The 13,083-nt window shown below is 29.2% G+C and overlaps 1 pseudogene; it reads left to right on the forward strand.

Annotated features, from left to right (window-relative positions):
- Window positions 1-11,395: 11,395 nt before the first annotated feature.
- LOC107923719 (putative UDP-rhamnose:rhamnosyltransferase 1) lies at window positions 11,396-13,052 on the forward strand (annotated as a pseudogene).
- Window positions 13,053-13,083: the final 31 nt, after the last annotated feature.

Raw genomic sequence — 13,083 nt, forward strand, 5'->3', positions numbered from 1 at the left:
CATTTGACGTGTCATGTGTAATTTATATTAACATATAGAGACTAGTTTTTAACAGTAAAAATGGATGATTTATTTAATAGAATGATCAATTTATTCTTTGATCTAACGTTTAAAGATTAATTTACTCATTTTTTAGTATGAGACAAAATATAATCTGACTTTTAGTGCAATAACTTCTACAATACTTTTACTATGATTTAAGTGTACTTAGTGAATGTTTTTTTTTTTTAATTCAATGCTTGGTGACTTTTATAACATCCTCAAAACTCCCGTGGTTGTAAATAATATGAGATAAAATCTTATCGAAATAAGATATCAGATCAAAGAAAATGAAAGTTGTAATATATCAAAAGAGAGTTAAATCAAGAAGCATGATATAATTTATTAAGAAAGGGACTAAATTGTAAATATGCAAAAAGTTCTATGGCACAAGTATAAATGTAACATCTCTAAAATTGATATATAATAAAAGTGGTAATAAATTGAATAATGTCTAATTAATTTTTCGGTAATATGAGAAAATGATATAAATATGATAAAAGAGAATATTGAGGATAATAATAATAATAATGATGATGATGATGATGATGATGATAATGATAATTAAGAAGTAGGTTTTAGTATATTGATTTAAAGTAAAGGCTAAATCGTAAATATGTGAAAAGTTTTTGGCTCAAGTGTAAATATTCAAATTTTAGGGGATCGAAGTGTAAAAACGAGAAAGTTGAAGGACTAAAAGTGAAAATAATCTAATTTAATAAGATATGGAATTGGCATGTAGGGACCAAATTGAATAGGTAGAGAATTGTGAGGGACTAAATCGTAATTTACCAAATTAAGTGATGATTCAAGGATGGAATTTTGAAAGATTATGAAGGGCAAAGTGGTCAATTAGCAAGAGAGAGAATTTTAGAATGTAATGATATGTTTATGATATTTTGGTGATTTTTTAATTAATTAATTAGTTAAATATTGTTTTATTAATATTTTAATTAGATATTTATTATTATTTTATTTAGAAAATGATAGTATAAAAAGAAAGGAAGGATAAAGGAAATTTATCATCCTTCCAACATGAGTGAAAGGGTGAGAAAAAAAGTTTTTTTTCTTTACAATTTAGTCCTTTGCCGTGAAAACTTACCTTTTTACCTAAAATTATTGAAAATTTCCTTAAATATTAAAGAGAGAAGATGAAGTAGAGATTCTAGAGAATATGTTCATCAATTTAGAAGTAAGAAAATAGAAGATGAAGGTGGAGAAAATGAAAAGAAAAATGAAGGAAAGTGATAAGGATGAGAAATGCATGGAAATGAAAAAATTCTTGACAAAGAAGGTAACCTACTTGTATTTCAATAGATTGAGTTAAAGATGTTTTGAGTGAGATGTATGAAACATGTATTTAATCTAAATACTAGAAATAGAAAGTATTTGATGAAGAATAGAGACTTAAAACACTAAATTAGTAAGAGAGAATGTGATTTGTGTGGTGAAAAGTACTAAGATTAAGAAATGAATATGTAATCTACACATACACATAAGTGTCTAAATTGTATAGTAATTAAAAGTATGGCAATTATGTTAGATTTGTAAAATAAATCTAAAATAAAACTGAATAAACCAGGATCTATGTCAGATCATTAAGAATAAATCAAGAATAAAACTAAATGCAAAAGCGTACCAGAATCCATGAATTCCTTGAAGCTTTTCTCGATATTGGGGATTTGATCTTCTAAATTAGCAAAAAGAATATTTACTCTCTTTCCTAAGGATGGGATGTTATAAAAGATATATTGTGTGTAATTTGGGGACCATAACCCTAATATTTATAACCTTGGTATATTAGTTCTAATTCCTAATTAGCTCATCATTAATTAGAAATTGATTAGAACTCAATTACTAGTATATCTACACATATTTGACCCATAATTTATTTAATAATTAAACCCAATAAAACTTTAACCAAATTAGATCACTTTTAATTTGGGTTAACCTATCATGATAGTAAATAATAACATGTAATTACCTTTATTATATATGTGATGTCCATATTTTCCAACAATCTCCCACTTGGACCACATATATATACTAATTACTTTATAATTACATTTCATTATATAACCTTATGAGCTCAAAATTTTACTATCATATCCAAAAGGTATTCTAAACAATCTCGTCCATTAATTATGTTAACATAGAACCAAGACGACTTTCGTTACATATATTGTAACTAAATCCATCCATGATCATGTATATTACCACAACCAAATGACATAGATCAAGTATGGATATGTAGCATGGAAATTAAATGCAATATGATCTAAACATGTCTATTTCTAACTGGTCCTCTTAAACCTTAGTGAGATCAAACCTTACCAAAATCAGAGTGTAAATAAACCAAATAAACTTTATTTCTACAGAAAATAAATTTAATATCTGTAAATTGAAATAACTAAAAATTTATCCATAACATAAAAGCGTTTAAAAGTACAAACTCCCACTAAAACCGAATATCCTTAAATGACATTACACCCATATGAGCAGTATGCTATTATAAAACCTTAGGTATAGACCTTAGTAAGCGGATCCGCAATCATGGAGTTTGTCCTAATATGCTTTATAGGCACCTAACCACTCTGAACTTTTACTTTAACAACTAGGAGCTTAAAGTCTATGTGTTTTAACTTTGATGTGCTCCTGTTGCTATTGGAATAAAAGACTGCAACTTGTTTTCATAATTTGCACATTAGTGACAAAATTTTGTATCATATTCCATCAAAATTGGAGTCTGTATACCTGATGATCTCTAACTGATTAAACCTTTGATATGTGAGCATGTAATCTTTGGTTCTCTGAAAATACCTTATAACCCTCTTGGATGCTATCTAATGGTCCAAACCAGGATTGTTTAAAATATCTACCAACATCCCAACAGTGTACATAATATTCCAATGTATACAAACCTGAACATACATTAGACTTCCCACTGCTAAAATGTAAAAAATCTTATGCATTTTGTAATCTCAAAATCATTATTAGGGTATTGCTTAAGACTATACTTATTGTTGACAAGCAGTATGTCATTAACATATAAAACCAAATATAGAACCTTACTCCCACTAAACTTATGGTATATACAATTATCGACAAAATTCATCTCTAAACCGAATGAGATAATCATTTGGTAAAATTTGTAATTCTATTGACGAGAAGTATGCTTAAACTCATAGATGAAGTTCTTTAATTTGCAAATAATTAACTTTGCATCATCAGACACAAAGTTTTCTAGTTGCACCATATAAATGTATGATCAATATTACCATTGAGAAACCATTAACGTAATATTCATCTGATATAGCTTAAGGTCAAAATATTCCACTAAAGTCATTATAACCCTTCCTCTAGTGGACCTTTTTAATGACATTCATTCTTGAGGTTGTTGAGTTTGTTCTTCTAGAACAATTACCTCATCTTGAATAGGGAGTTGTTCAACATTGTCTTATTAAGGTTCTAGATTCACTTCTTAATCAATAACATGTATGAGAACTTAAACATCATCAAAAGTGATAGTAGGAACTGAGTTAGAATTCAATTCCTGCTTAAAAGCAATGTCTCTAACGTTATTTCTCTCTCCAAACTCAACATCCTAAAAGAATGTTACAATTCTCATCTCAAAAATATTCCTAATTGTGGGATCATAAAACTTATAGCCCTTAGATCGCTAAGAATTTCCTTGATCCTTATACTTTATAGACATCAAAGAAGACAGAAGTGATGTCATTTCAACATTATCGTTTTTAGCAAAACGTTTCTCAATTTCGTCAAGGAAACTTTGGCCTAAGTAATCTTTTTAGATTCTTTACCCCTAAGGCTTCTGAAATGTTGTACTTCATGATCATTAGACTCATGCAATTTGAACGATCCCACCTCTCAAAATCCCTTTTAACATAAAGGGTGTTTTCCACAGTGAGAGGTGGAGGTTGTTCTCCCCTTAGTGTAATGTCTATGTTCATACAACCAAATACTTTAAGTAAGTGTCTTTTCCATTCATTGAAATTAATCCCATTAAGCATGAGTAAGAATTTATATTAGCAGATATTGTGGTAATAGAAGATGAATTAACTGAATATAGAACAAAAAACAAATAAGCTCACATCAATATTCATAAGTAAACAATAAATTTATGATAATGGCTAATCCCATCTCAAGATACCAAACATAACATTAATATCAAGTATTTGGACAGTAATATTAACAATAAGCGGTACTCTTGTTGTAGCAATCAAACATTGACAATAAATTATGTCAAACAATGAATTAATCTTTGGACTAACGTATTGTTCATATAAAGTATCTTATAGTTGTCACACATTTATCACCACAGATGTCGTTGAAATTCTGCCAAGTTTTGACTTATTTTTGGGTCAATTAATAAACGCATGAATCACAAAAATATATAATCATCTTGATATTTTAAATAAACTAATCTACACAAAAGAGGTCACTTTGGTGGCATTTTATTTCAACTAATCTGTTTAAAATATTAGACATCCTTAATTAAAACCTAAAGCCAAGATCTAAATTTATTTGTTTCAAAATATTTCTTATCTTTCAATTAAATTTAAAGATAATATTATATATATGTATATATATTTATCCCAAAACAACATACAATGATGTTGGCAAATATAATAATAGTTAAATAAATCATAAACCATAAACAACCTCACATAAGACTTCAAATTTAAACCAAAATAATTTGAAAGGTAAATCTCATCTCAAGATATTAGACACTACATTAATATTTTATTTTTGGACAAAATATTAACTTGTAAGTGATATATTGGTGTAATAGCCCAAATTTCAGCAATGTAGGAAATAGTGGTTCGAGACCACCAAATTTGGGAAATGAACTTGTAAATCATATTATTTAATATTTACGAGCCAAATGTAGCTTTTAAAAGATTTTTGAAATAGTAAACTGTGTTTTATAAAGATTTATTTGGTTAAGAAATTGAGAAAAAAAGGTATTGAGATCTCGGTGTTATAAACCGAGCCATAAATATTTTTATGAATATTTATGGAGTGTCAATAAGGTAGTATTAAAATTTCGTTAGAAAATTTTAACGTTTAGGTAGTCAATTAGATAAAAAGGACTAAATTGAAAAAGTGCAAAACTTGCTAAAGTGATTAAATAGATTAACCATTAAATAAGGAAGGACTAAAAGGGAAAATGGACCATTTTAAAATGGCTGAGGCGGCATAGCGTGAAAAAAATCAAAGATTTTTATGTGAAAAGGACAAAATTGGAATTTTAACAAAAGTTACATGGCCAAAGTTGATTTTAATGATTTCTAGGCCATTTCTTCTTCAACTTTCTGTCAAAAACAGCCATGGAAAAGGGTTTTGAGCTGTTCTTTCATATTTTAGCTTAAAGTGAGTTCAATTCTTTCTTTTTCTTTGAAATTTTATATTTTTGGACTTTTACAATTAGGTCCAACTTGGTATTCTATTAGTTTTTTATTTTGTTGAAAGTTTTGGAAGTTACCATTGATAAGTTCATATGATTTTTGTTATTTTATGATGAAATTTAGATGTTAATGGATGTTTAAAAGTGTTTTATTAAAGAGTTTTGGATGAAAACATGTTTTAGGGGTTAAATTGAAAAGTGTTGAATTTATGAAAAATTTTAAAATTTCATGGAATTCATGGGCTGGGATTGGTATGTATGAGAATAATTAGGCTTGGAATAAGGATTAAATTGTAAGAATTTCATTTTCCGAGCCTAGGGACGAACTCGTCATGTATAAAAGTTTAGAGGAAAATGGTAATCAACATTTTACACTAAAATAGTTTTAGACAGCAACAGTAGTCTAACTTTGAAAAATCACCAAAAATTGTGGGAATCAATTAGAGGATAAATAAAATATGAAATTAAAGCTTATTGAGTCTAGTTTCTCATAGAAGAAACAGTGTAAGCAATGGAATTGTAAATCATGAGATATAATAAATTTTGTGAGACAAGGTAGAATGATTTCAGGTTCCTCTATTTTGACTTTGGAAAATCATCAAAAATTTGAGAAAAATAATTAGGGGCTTAAATTTATATGTTTAAATTATTAATGAGTCTATTTTCAAAAGAAACAAACGGGAATATCATCCAAATACTGTGTTAAGAGATAATTAATTTTTAGTAAGCAAAGGTCAAAGATGTCGAACAGCATAATAGGGATAAATTTGAAGATTTTACTGTACTAATTGGCTAAACAATAAATTCTGAAATTTTTATGGTAGAAGGATATATTAATCTAGTTTCAAAAATATCAAGCGGATCTTAATTTGGAGTTCTGTAGCTCAAGATAAAAATAATTTAGTGCCTATGACACGATGGACAACTTTGTATATACATATAAGTAAATAGTGAAATTATAGATAATGTTACTTATAAGCGTGATATATACATTAAGGATGTGGAATGGAGAGGAGAAGGAGAAAAATATATGAATGACTTGTGTATAAATTGATCATATGCCCGATTATAATCGATAAACGTTGAATTAGAAATGATATAATGTTTTATTTCAAATATTTATTATGAAATTAAGATTATCGTTATGGTATAAAAATCGAATTGTAAGTTTGTGTAACTTGAATTGTATTCTTAAATGTTTGAAATGTAAGTTTATGTGATGAAAATGTGATTTGACTGCTCAATGTATGATTATTGATGAAATGTTGATAATATTCAATAAAAAAGGAAATAAATCTCGGTTGAATGGAATGGAATTCGATGGATCACTGAAAATGATTTGACGGTAAAAAGGATCTAACCCGGACAGGTGAGTGTGAAAAGGATCTAACACGGACGGGTGATCTTGATATAAGCCCTCCCGAAGAATATGTGTGAAATATATTTAGCCCGGACGGGCAATTCAAAGTAAATGTGAGTCTGGATTTAGCCTGGATTGGTAATCCAGACAAAGCTCTATAGAGTATTTGTCATTGTAGGGGATTTAGCCTAGACTGATAATCCCAACAATACTCTTTGAGCATATGTTACAGGGGATTTAGCCTGGACTAGTAATCTTGCTGTAAGAAATGAGGTTCGCGGGAGTGTGCTCTCTTACAGGGGATTTAGCCTGGATTGATAATCCTGCTGTAAGAAATGAGGTTCGTGAGAGTGTGCTCTTTGAAAAGGACTTATGTATATATATGTATGAATTGGCGGTTAATGAGATTGTACATCATGAGTGTACTACAGGAAATCTATCGAAATTCCGAGGAATTCAACGGGATAAATATGGAAAACGGTAAATACATGGAATTATGAAATTGGTGAGCGTATTCACAAGAATTTGTCGTTTGAAATTGTGATTGACAGGAAGAAATAGTGAATTGCATACTTATGTATGGTTACAAGTATTTATCTGAAAGACAAGAAAATGATGGTTATTGATATATGGAGACACGAGACTATGGTATGTGAACATGGAATATGTTTGATAAATATGTTCATTCATAATTATGAATTATATACCTCATGTGTACTATTTGCATAAAGATGATATTTCAAATACTTTGATAAGTAAAGCTCAAATATAAAATATCAAGACAAGTTGTTATGAAAATGTATTTAAAATATAGAGATATGGTTGCTATATGTTATATGATTACATAATGTGAAATTGTCTATATATATAAAATTTAATGAAAAATGGTTTTGTAAACTCCAGTAATGCCTCGTACCTTATTCCAGCGACGGATATGGGTAGGGGGTGTTACATATTGGTGTAATAATCAAACATCGGCAATAAGAGCATGTCGAACCATAAATCTTCCTTTGGGTCAATTTATTGCTCACATGTAAAACATAATAATTGTCACATGTTTATTACTATAGTTGCATATGTAATATTATTAAGCTTCATTTGGGCTGATCAATATTAACATAACTTAAGTTACATGCACACAACCTTTTATATTTTAAAACAAAATAATTTATAAAAAAAAAATCACTTTGGTGACTTATTGTTTCAATTAAGTTATTTTAAAAATATATAAACATAACAATATTCAAATTTAAAATTTACCCAAGAGTTAAATGTCAATACTATTTTTTTATTGCTTTATAAACTCCGAAATAATCCAAAATAAGGTTGTTTTAAAAATGCAATAAAAAACTGAAAACCTTAATCTTTGACTTTTTTTTTCAAAATCATATATATAAAAACCAAACAGAAATAATGTAGTGGTTCAAAGCCAAATAATTAACAAGCAAATGTAATCATAATTTTGGCATGGACAAAAAACACCAAAGCAATTCACGCATATACATGTATCCATAATCACATAGAAAAACTCATCTTAAATTTACCATGTAAATCCAAAGTTCTATTTATGATTAAACAGATTTTCACATGAATACTTGAAAAATATTTTCAGAGCCAATAAATCTCAAAAACAAAATCATAATAGTTGGCATATCCCACAATTCCATATCATCATAGTTTAACCAAATATTTGGAATCATAAGATGCCAAAACCTAAGATTATAGAACCAAACTTAAAACCAAATTATTTAAATATGTATATAGTTGACATGAATTTGCACCAAAGCACCCGTAAAATTGAATATATAACCATAAAAAAAACGACTTCAACGATATCCATCAAAACTTAATTTCACTAATAAAACTATAAAAGATATCTCATTGAATAATAGTTTTAAACGCCTATTCACACAAACTATTATCATGCATTAATCCTCAAAATCATTGATATTATATAATATATATACACAATTATAATAATAGAAAAATAATATTGGTTTGCCTTACATATTTCATGTAAACTTAAATTTATATTAATGACTAAAGATATTATCATAAAACTTCTTTATACGCACAAATACTTAAAAAAAATCCATAACCATCAAATATAAAAGAATCCCAAATTGTAAAAAAGTCTTCATATGCACAACCACTTATGAAAATTCATAGCCACTATATTAAAAAAAATTCCAAATATTTTAATTATAGTCGGGTTCCATAAGGACTAAAACTTATATAAAAAAATTATAGAAGGAACCAAAAGTAATCATTTGTATATATGAATTGAATTCAAAAGATGATAATTTCATATACATTCAACCACAAATAGAAAATTTAAAACAAATAGTGCAAAAAAAAAATCTTAACAACATTCAGTTATTTAATTATCAAGTGAATTAACTTTCAAAACCAATTAGACAACCCAATTAGAATTCTTCATTTGCAAAAAGTTGTAAGTCTGTAGCTTTAATTTAATAATGACTTTAACCAAAATTTATAAAATAATTGTGTGAAAAGAAGAAAAAGAAATCTCATAAATTAATTTATATCAATTGATTTTAAATAAATAAATAAAGCTTCATTTTTCGAATATCATATGCAAATATTAAACTAGATTATATTTATAAAACCTTAAAACTTTATTTAAAGAACCAAAACCCAAAAATTTATCAAGAATCTCAAAGATTTAACATAATATATAATTAAAATATCAAATACATAAAATTAAAAAAGAAAAACGAATCAATTCAAAAATAATAAAGAATAAATTTAGTATCAATGATTCAACACGACAAAGCTCGGATGCCACTTGTTAAATTTGTAAAATAAATCTAAAATAAAACTGAATAAACTAGGATTTATCATGTCAAATATCAAGAATAAATAAAAAAATTAAATGCGGGAGCGTATCTTAATCCATGAATTCCTTGAAGCTTTTCATGATCTTGGGGATTTGATGTTCCAAATTAGCACAAAGAATATTTACCCTCTCTTTTCCTTTTTTTAAGGATGAGATATTAGAAAAGATATCAACCCTAATATTTATAATCTTGGCATATTAGTTCTAATTCCTAATTAGCCCATCATTAATTAAAATTTGATTAGAACTCAATTACTAGAGTACCTACACATATTTGACCCATACTTTATTTAATAATTAAAGCCCAATAAAACTTTAACCAAATTAGATCACTTTTAATTTGGGCTAACCTATCATGATAGTAAACAATAATATGTAATTACGCTTATTATATATGTGACGTCCATATTTTCCAACAAATTATGCGTGATTGAATGAAAGATAGTACAAAGAACCATAGAAAAGAAAATATTTTCATTAAAACAGTTTAGACAGTAGCCGTGACTTAACTTTGAAAATTTACCAAAAATTATAGATTAGAGATTGAATTAAATATGAAATTAAAGATTATTGAGTCTAGTTTCACATGAAAAAAACGGTGAAAGAAACATAATTTTATAGTCTGAGATATATTAATTTTCGTGAAACAAGGTCGGAATGGATTTAAATTCCCCTATTCTAACTTTGAAAAATCATCAAAAATTATAAAAAAAATTATTAGGGGTTTAATCAAGAATTTTCAACTAATTTTACTGGATACTTAATCAAGTTGTATATAATTATCCTAATAACATATATCACAAAAAAATCCTAATAGAAAAAAAAATAAATCTAATAATAATAACATCACACGTACATCACCATCATCTTAAAAATGAAACAAAAAGGGTTAATTCAAGACTAACCCCTCATTAATAGCTAACAATTTAATTTAATCATTAAAACAAAATCGAATTTTAATTTAGTCACAAAAATAAAAAGAAAATTTTTAAATAGGTCAATAATTCATAGAAATGTTAAAAAATCTAAATTTTATTATTTCATTTAAAATTTCTGAAATAATTTATTATAAAAATAATATTTTCCATTACAGGTGAGGCTGAAGAGAAGTGGTTGCCAACCGATAAAGTTAAAGATGTACAAGGGTGGCATTAATATATTAAGAAAAAATCAATTGGATCTCATTGGGATTTATTTATTCGATAATTTAACCAAAAAGGGTTTGTTTCTTACATATTTCTACCGACAGAAAATAACCTAAAAGTTTTGTCGGACAAATGCACTAATATTAACAAATTAAGAAATCCAACTTGCTGCAACTTCCAATCACACTATAAACAAGTGGCATATTATTAAAAAACAAAAACATTTTTAGATCTTTATTTATTGGTATAATTTTACCAAACCTTGAAGAATTAATTTAAAATATTTAAATAAAACCATAAAATTAAAATATTGTTTTAAGTAAGTTTTTTTCGTCAATTTAGTTATTAATTGAGGGAGTTGCCTCCTTCGAAAAAAATCTTTAAAGTGCTGTCATAATCAATTCCCTAACAATTGAAAGTATTGTTGTGTACCATAAGCAATTACCCTGAGTAGATCATCAAATAAATCAATTGAACTTGATTGGAACGGTACTTTAATTCAAGAATTGGATTGTAATGTTTTTGAAATTTAAGGACCAAAGTAAAATTGGCCAATAATTTGAAGAGGTTTGATGCTGTTAATCTTAAATTTTCCCCCTTATCTTTGTTGGCTGCAGGTTAGACTCTGGGTATTGCCTTGGTTACAATATGGCTACCACACATTTGCATATAGTGATGGTTCCATGGTCAGCTTTTGGTTACCTTATACCTTTCTTTCAACTCGCTTTACAATTAGCCAAAGCAGGTATCAAAGTCTCCTTCATATCAACCCCTGGAAACATTAAAAGACTGTCCAATGTTCCATCAAACATAGCAACCCTTTTAGACCTAGTGGTCTTTCCATTGCCAAACGTAGACGATGAGCAACAGCTGCCCGAAGGTTGTGAGGCGACTGTCGATATCCCTTTCGAGAAAATCCAGTACCTGAAGATTGCATACGATCTGCTTCGTCAACCGGTGAAACAGTTCGTCATAGATCAAAAGCCAGATTGGATTTTGATTGATGTGATTCCTCATTGGATGATGGAAATAGCTCAAGAACAACATATCCCTCTCGTTAATTTCTCAGTTTTTTTCGGCTTCAGTTTATAGTTTCTTTTTGAATCAGACGTTGATGAGGTCATCCCCGGAAAGTTTGATGTCACCGCCTGAGTGGTTTGGTTTTTCTTCTCCATTGCGTTATCCTAAATCCTTAGCTACTGCCATGCACGAAGGATTTCATGGGGAGAATGCTTCCGGGATATCGGATGCTGACAGGGTTAACAAAATTTTATAGGCATCTAAAGCTGTTGCGTTTCGTACTTGCCCTGAATATGAAGCTGAGTACTTAAACGCATTCGAGAAGATAACCATTAGTGGCAGCAAACCAGTGTTTCCCATTGGTTTGCTACTACCGGAAAAACCCCAAGGAAGACAAACCGATGAAATTTTTAGGGGGCTCAATGTTCAAAAGCCTAACTCGGTTGTGTTTGTAGGGTTCGGGAGCGAGTGCAAGCTAAGCAAAGAACAGACACATGAGATAGCATATGGGGTGGAACTATCGGGGTTACCGTTTTTATGGGCACTAAGGAAACCCCACTGGGCTTTCAATGAACTTGATGCGTTGCCTTGTGGTTTTCAAGAGCGTACGCGAGGGAGAGGGATGGTCTGCTTTGGTTGGGCACCGCAGTTGGAGATACTAGGACACTCTTCAATAGGGGGATCTTTGTTTCACGCCGGGTGGGGCTCGATTATCGAAACACTGGAGTTCGGACACTCTCTCGTGGTGCTACCTTTTGTGATAGACCAACCATTGAATGCAAGGCTTCTGGTAGACAAGGGTTTGGGTGTAGAGATAGAGAGAAGTGAAGACGGATCGTTTAGCAGGGATGATATAGCTAAAGCTCTGAGACTTGCAATGGTGTCTGCAGAAGGAGAGAAACTAAGAATCCGAACTAGGGAAGCAGCTCAAGTTTTTGGGAACCGAGACCTGCATGACAGTTACTTCAATAGATTTGTGGAGTATCTGAAGGAAAATGGAGCTGCAAATTAAACAAAAATGGAGGAATGAAGGATATGCTAAGTTATTTATTTCGGACAAAATGTTAGGTACCTTCCGTTTTATTTCAATGTCCACTTTAATAATTTGACTTGCCCTATATGTTGTCCCATGTTATATCACCATTTTCAATGACTGCAATGGCTTGAAATTAAACGACACCAAATTCATAGTTGCCCTGATCAGTACAACACACTACTAGAGTTTCTTTCT

The sequence above is a fragment of the Gossypium hirsutum genome, chromosome A12, assembly GCF_007990345.1.
Source record: "Gossypium hirsutum isolate 1008001.06 chromosome A12, Gossypium_hirsutum_v2.1, whole genome shotgun sequence".
Classification (NCBI taxonomy): domain Eukaryota; kingdom Viridiplantae; phylum Streptophyta; class Magnoliopsida; order Malvales; family Malvaceae; genus Gossypium; species Gossypium hirsutum.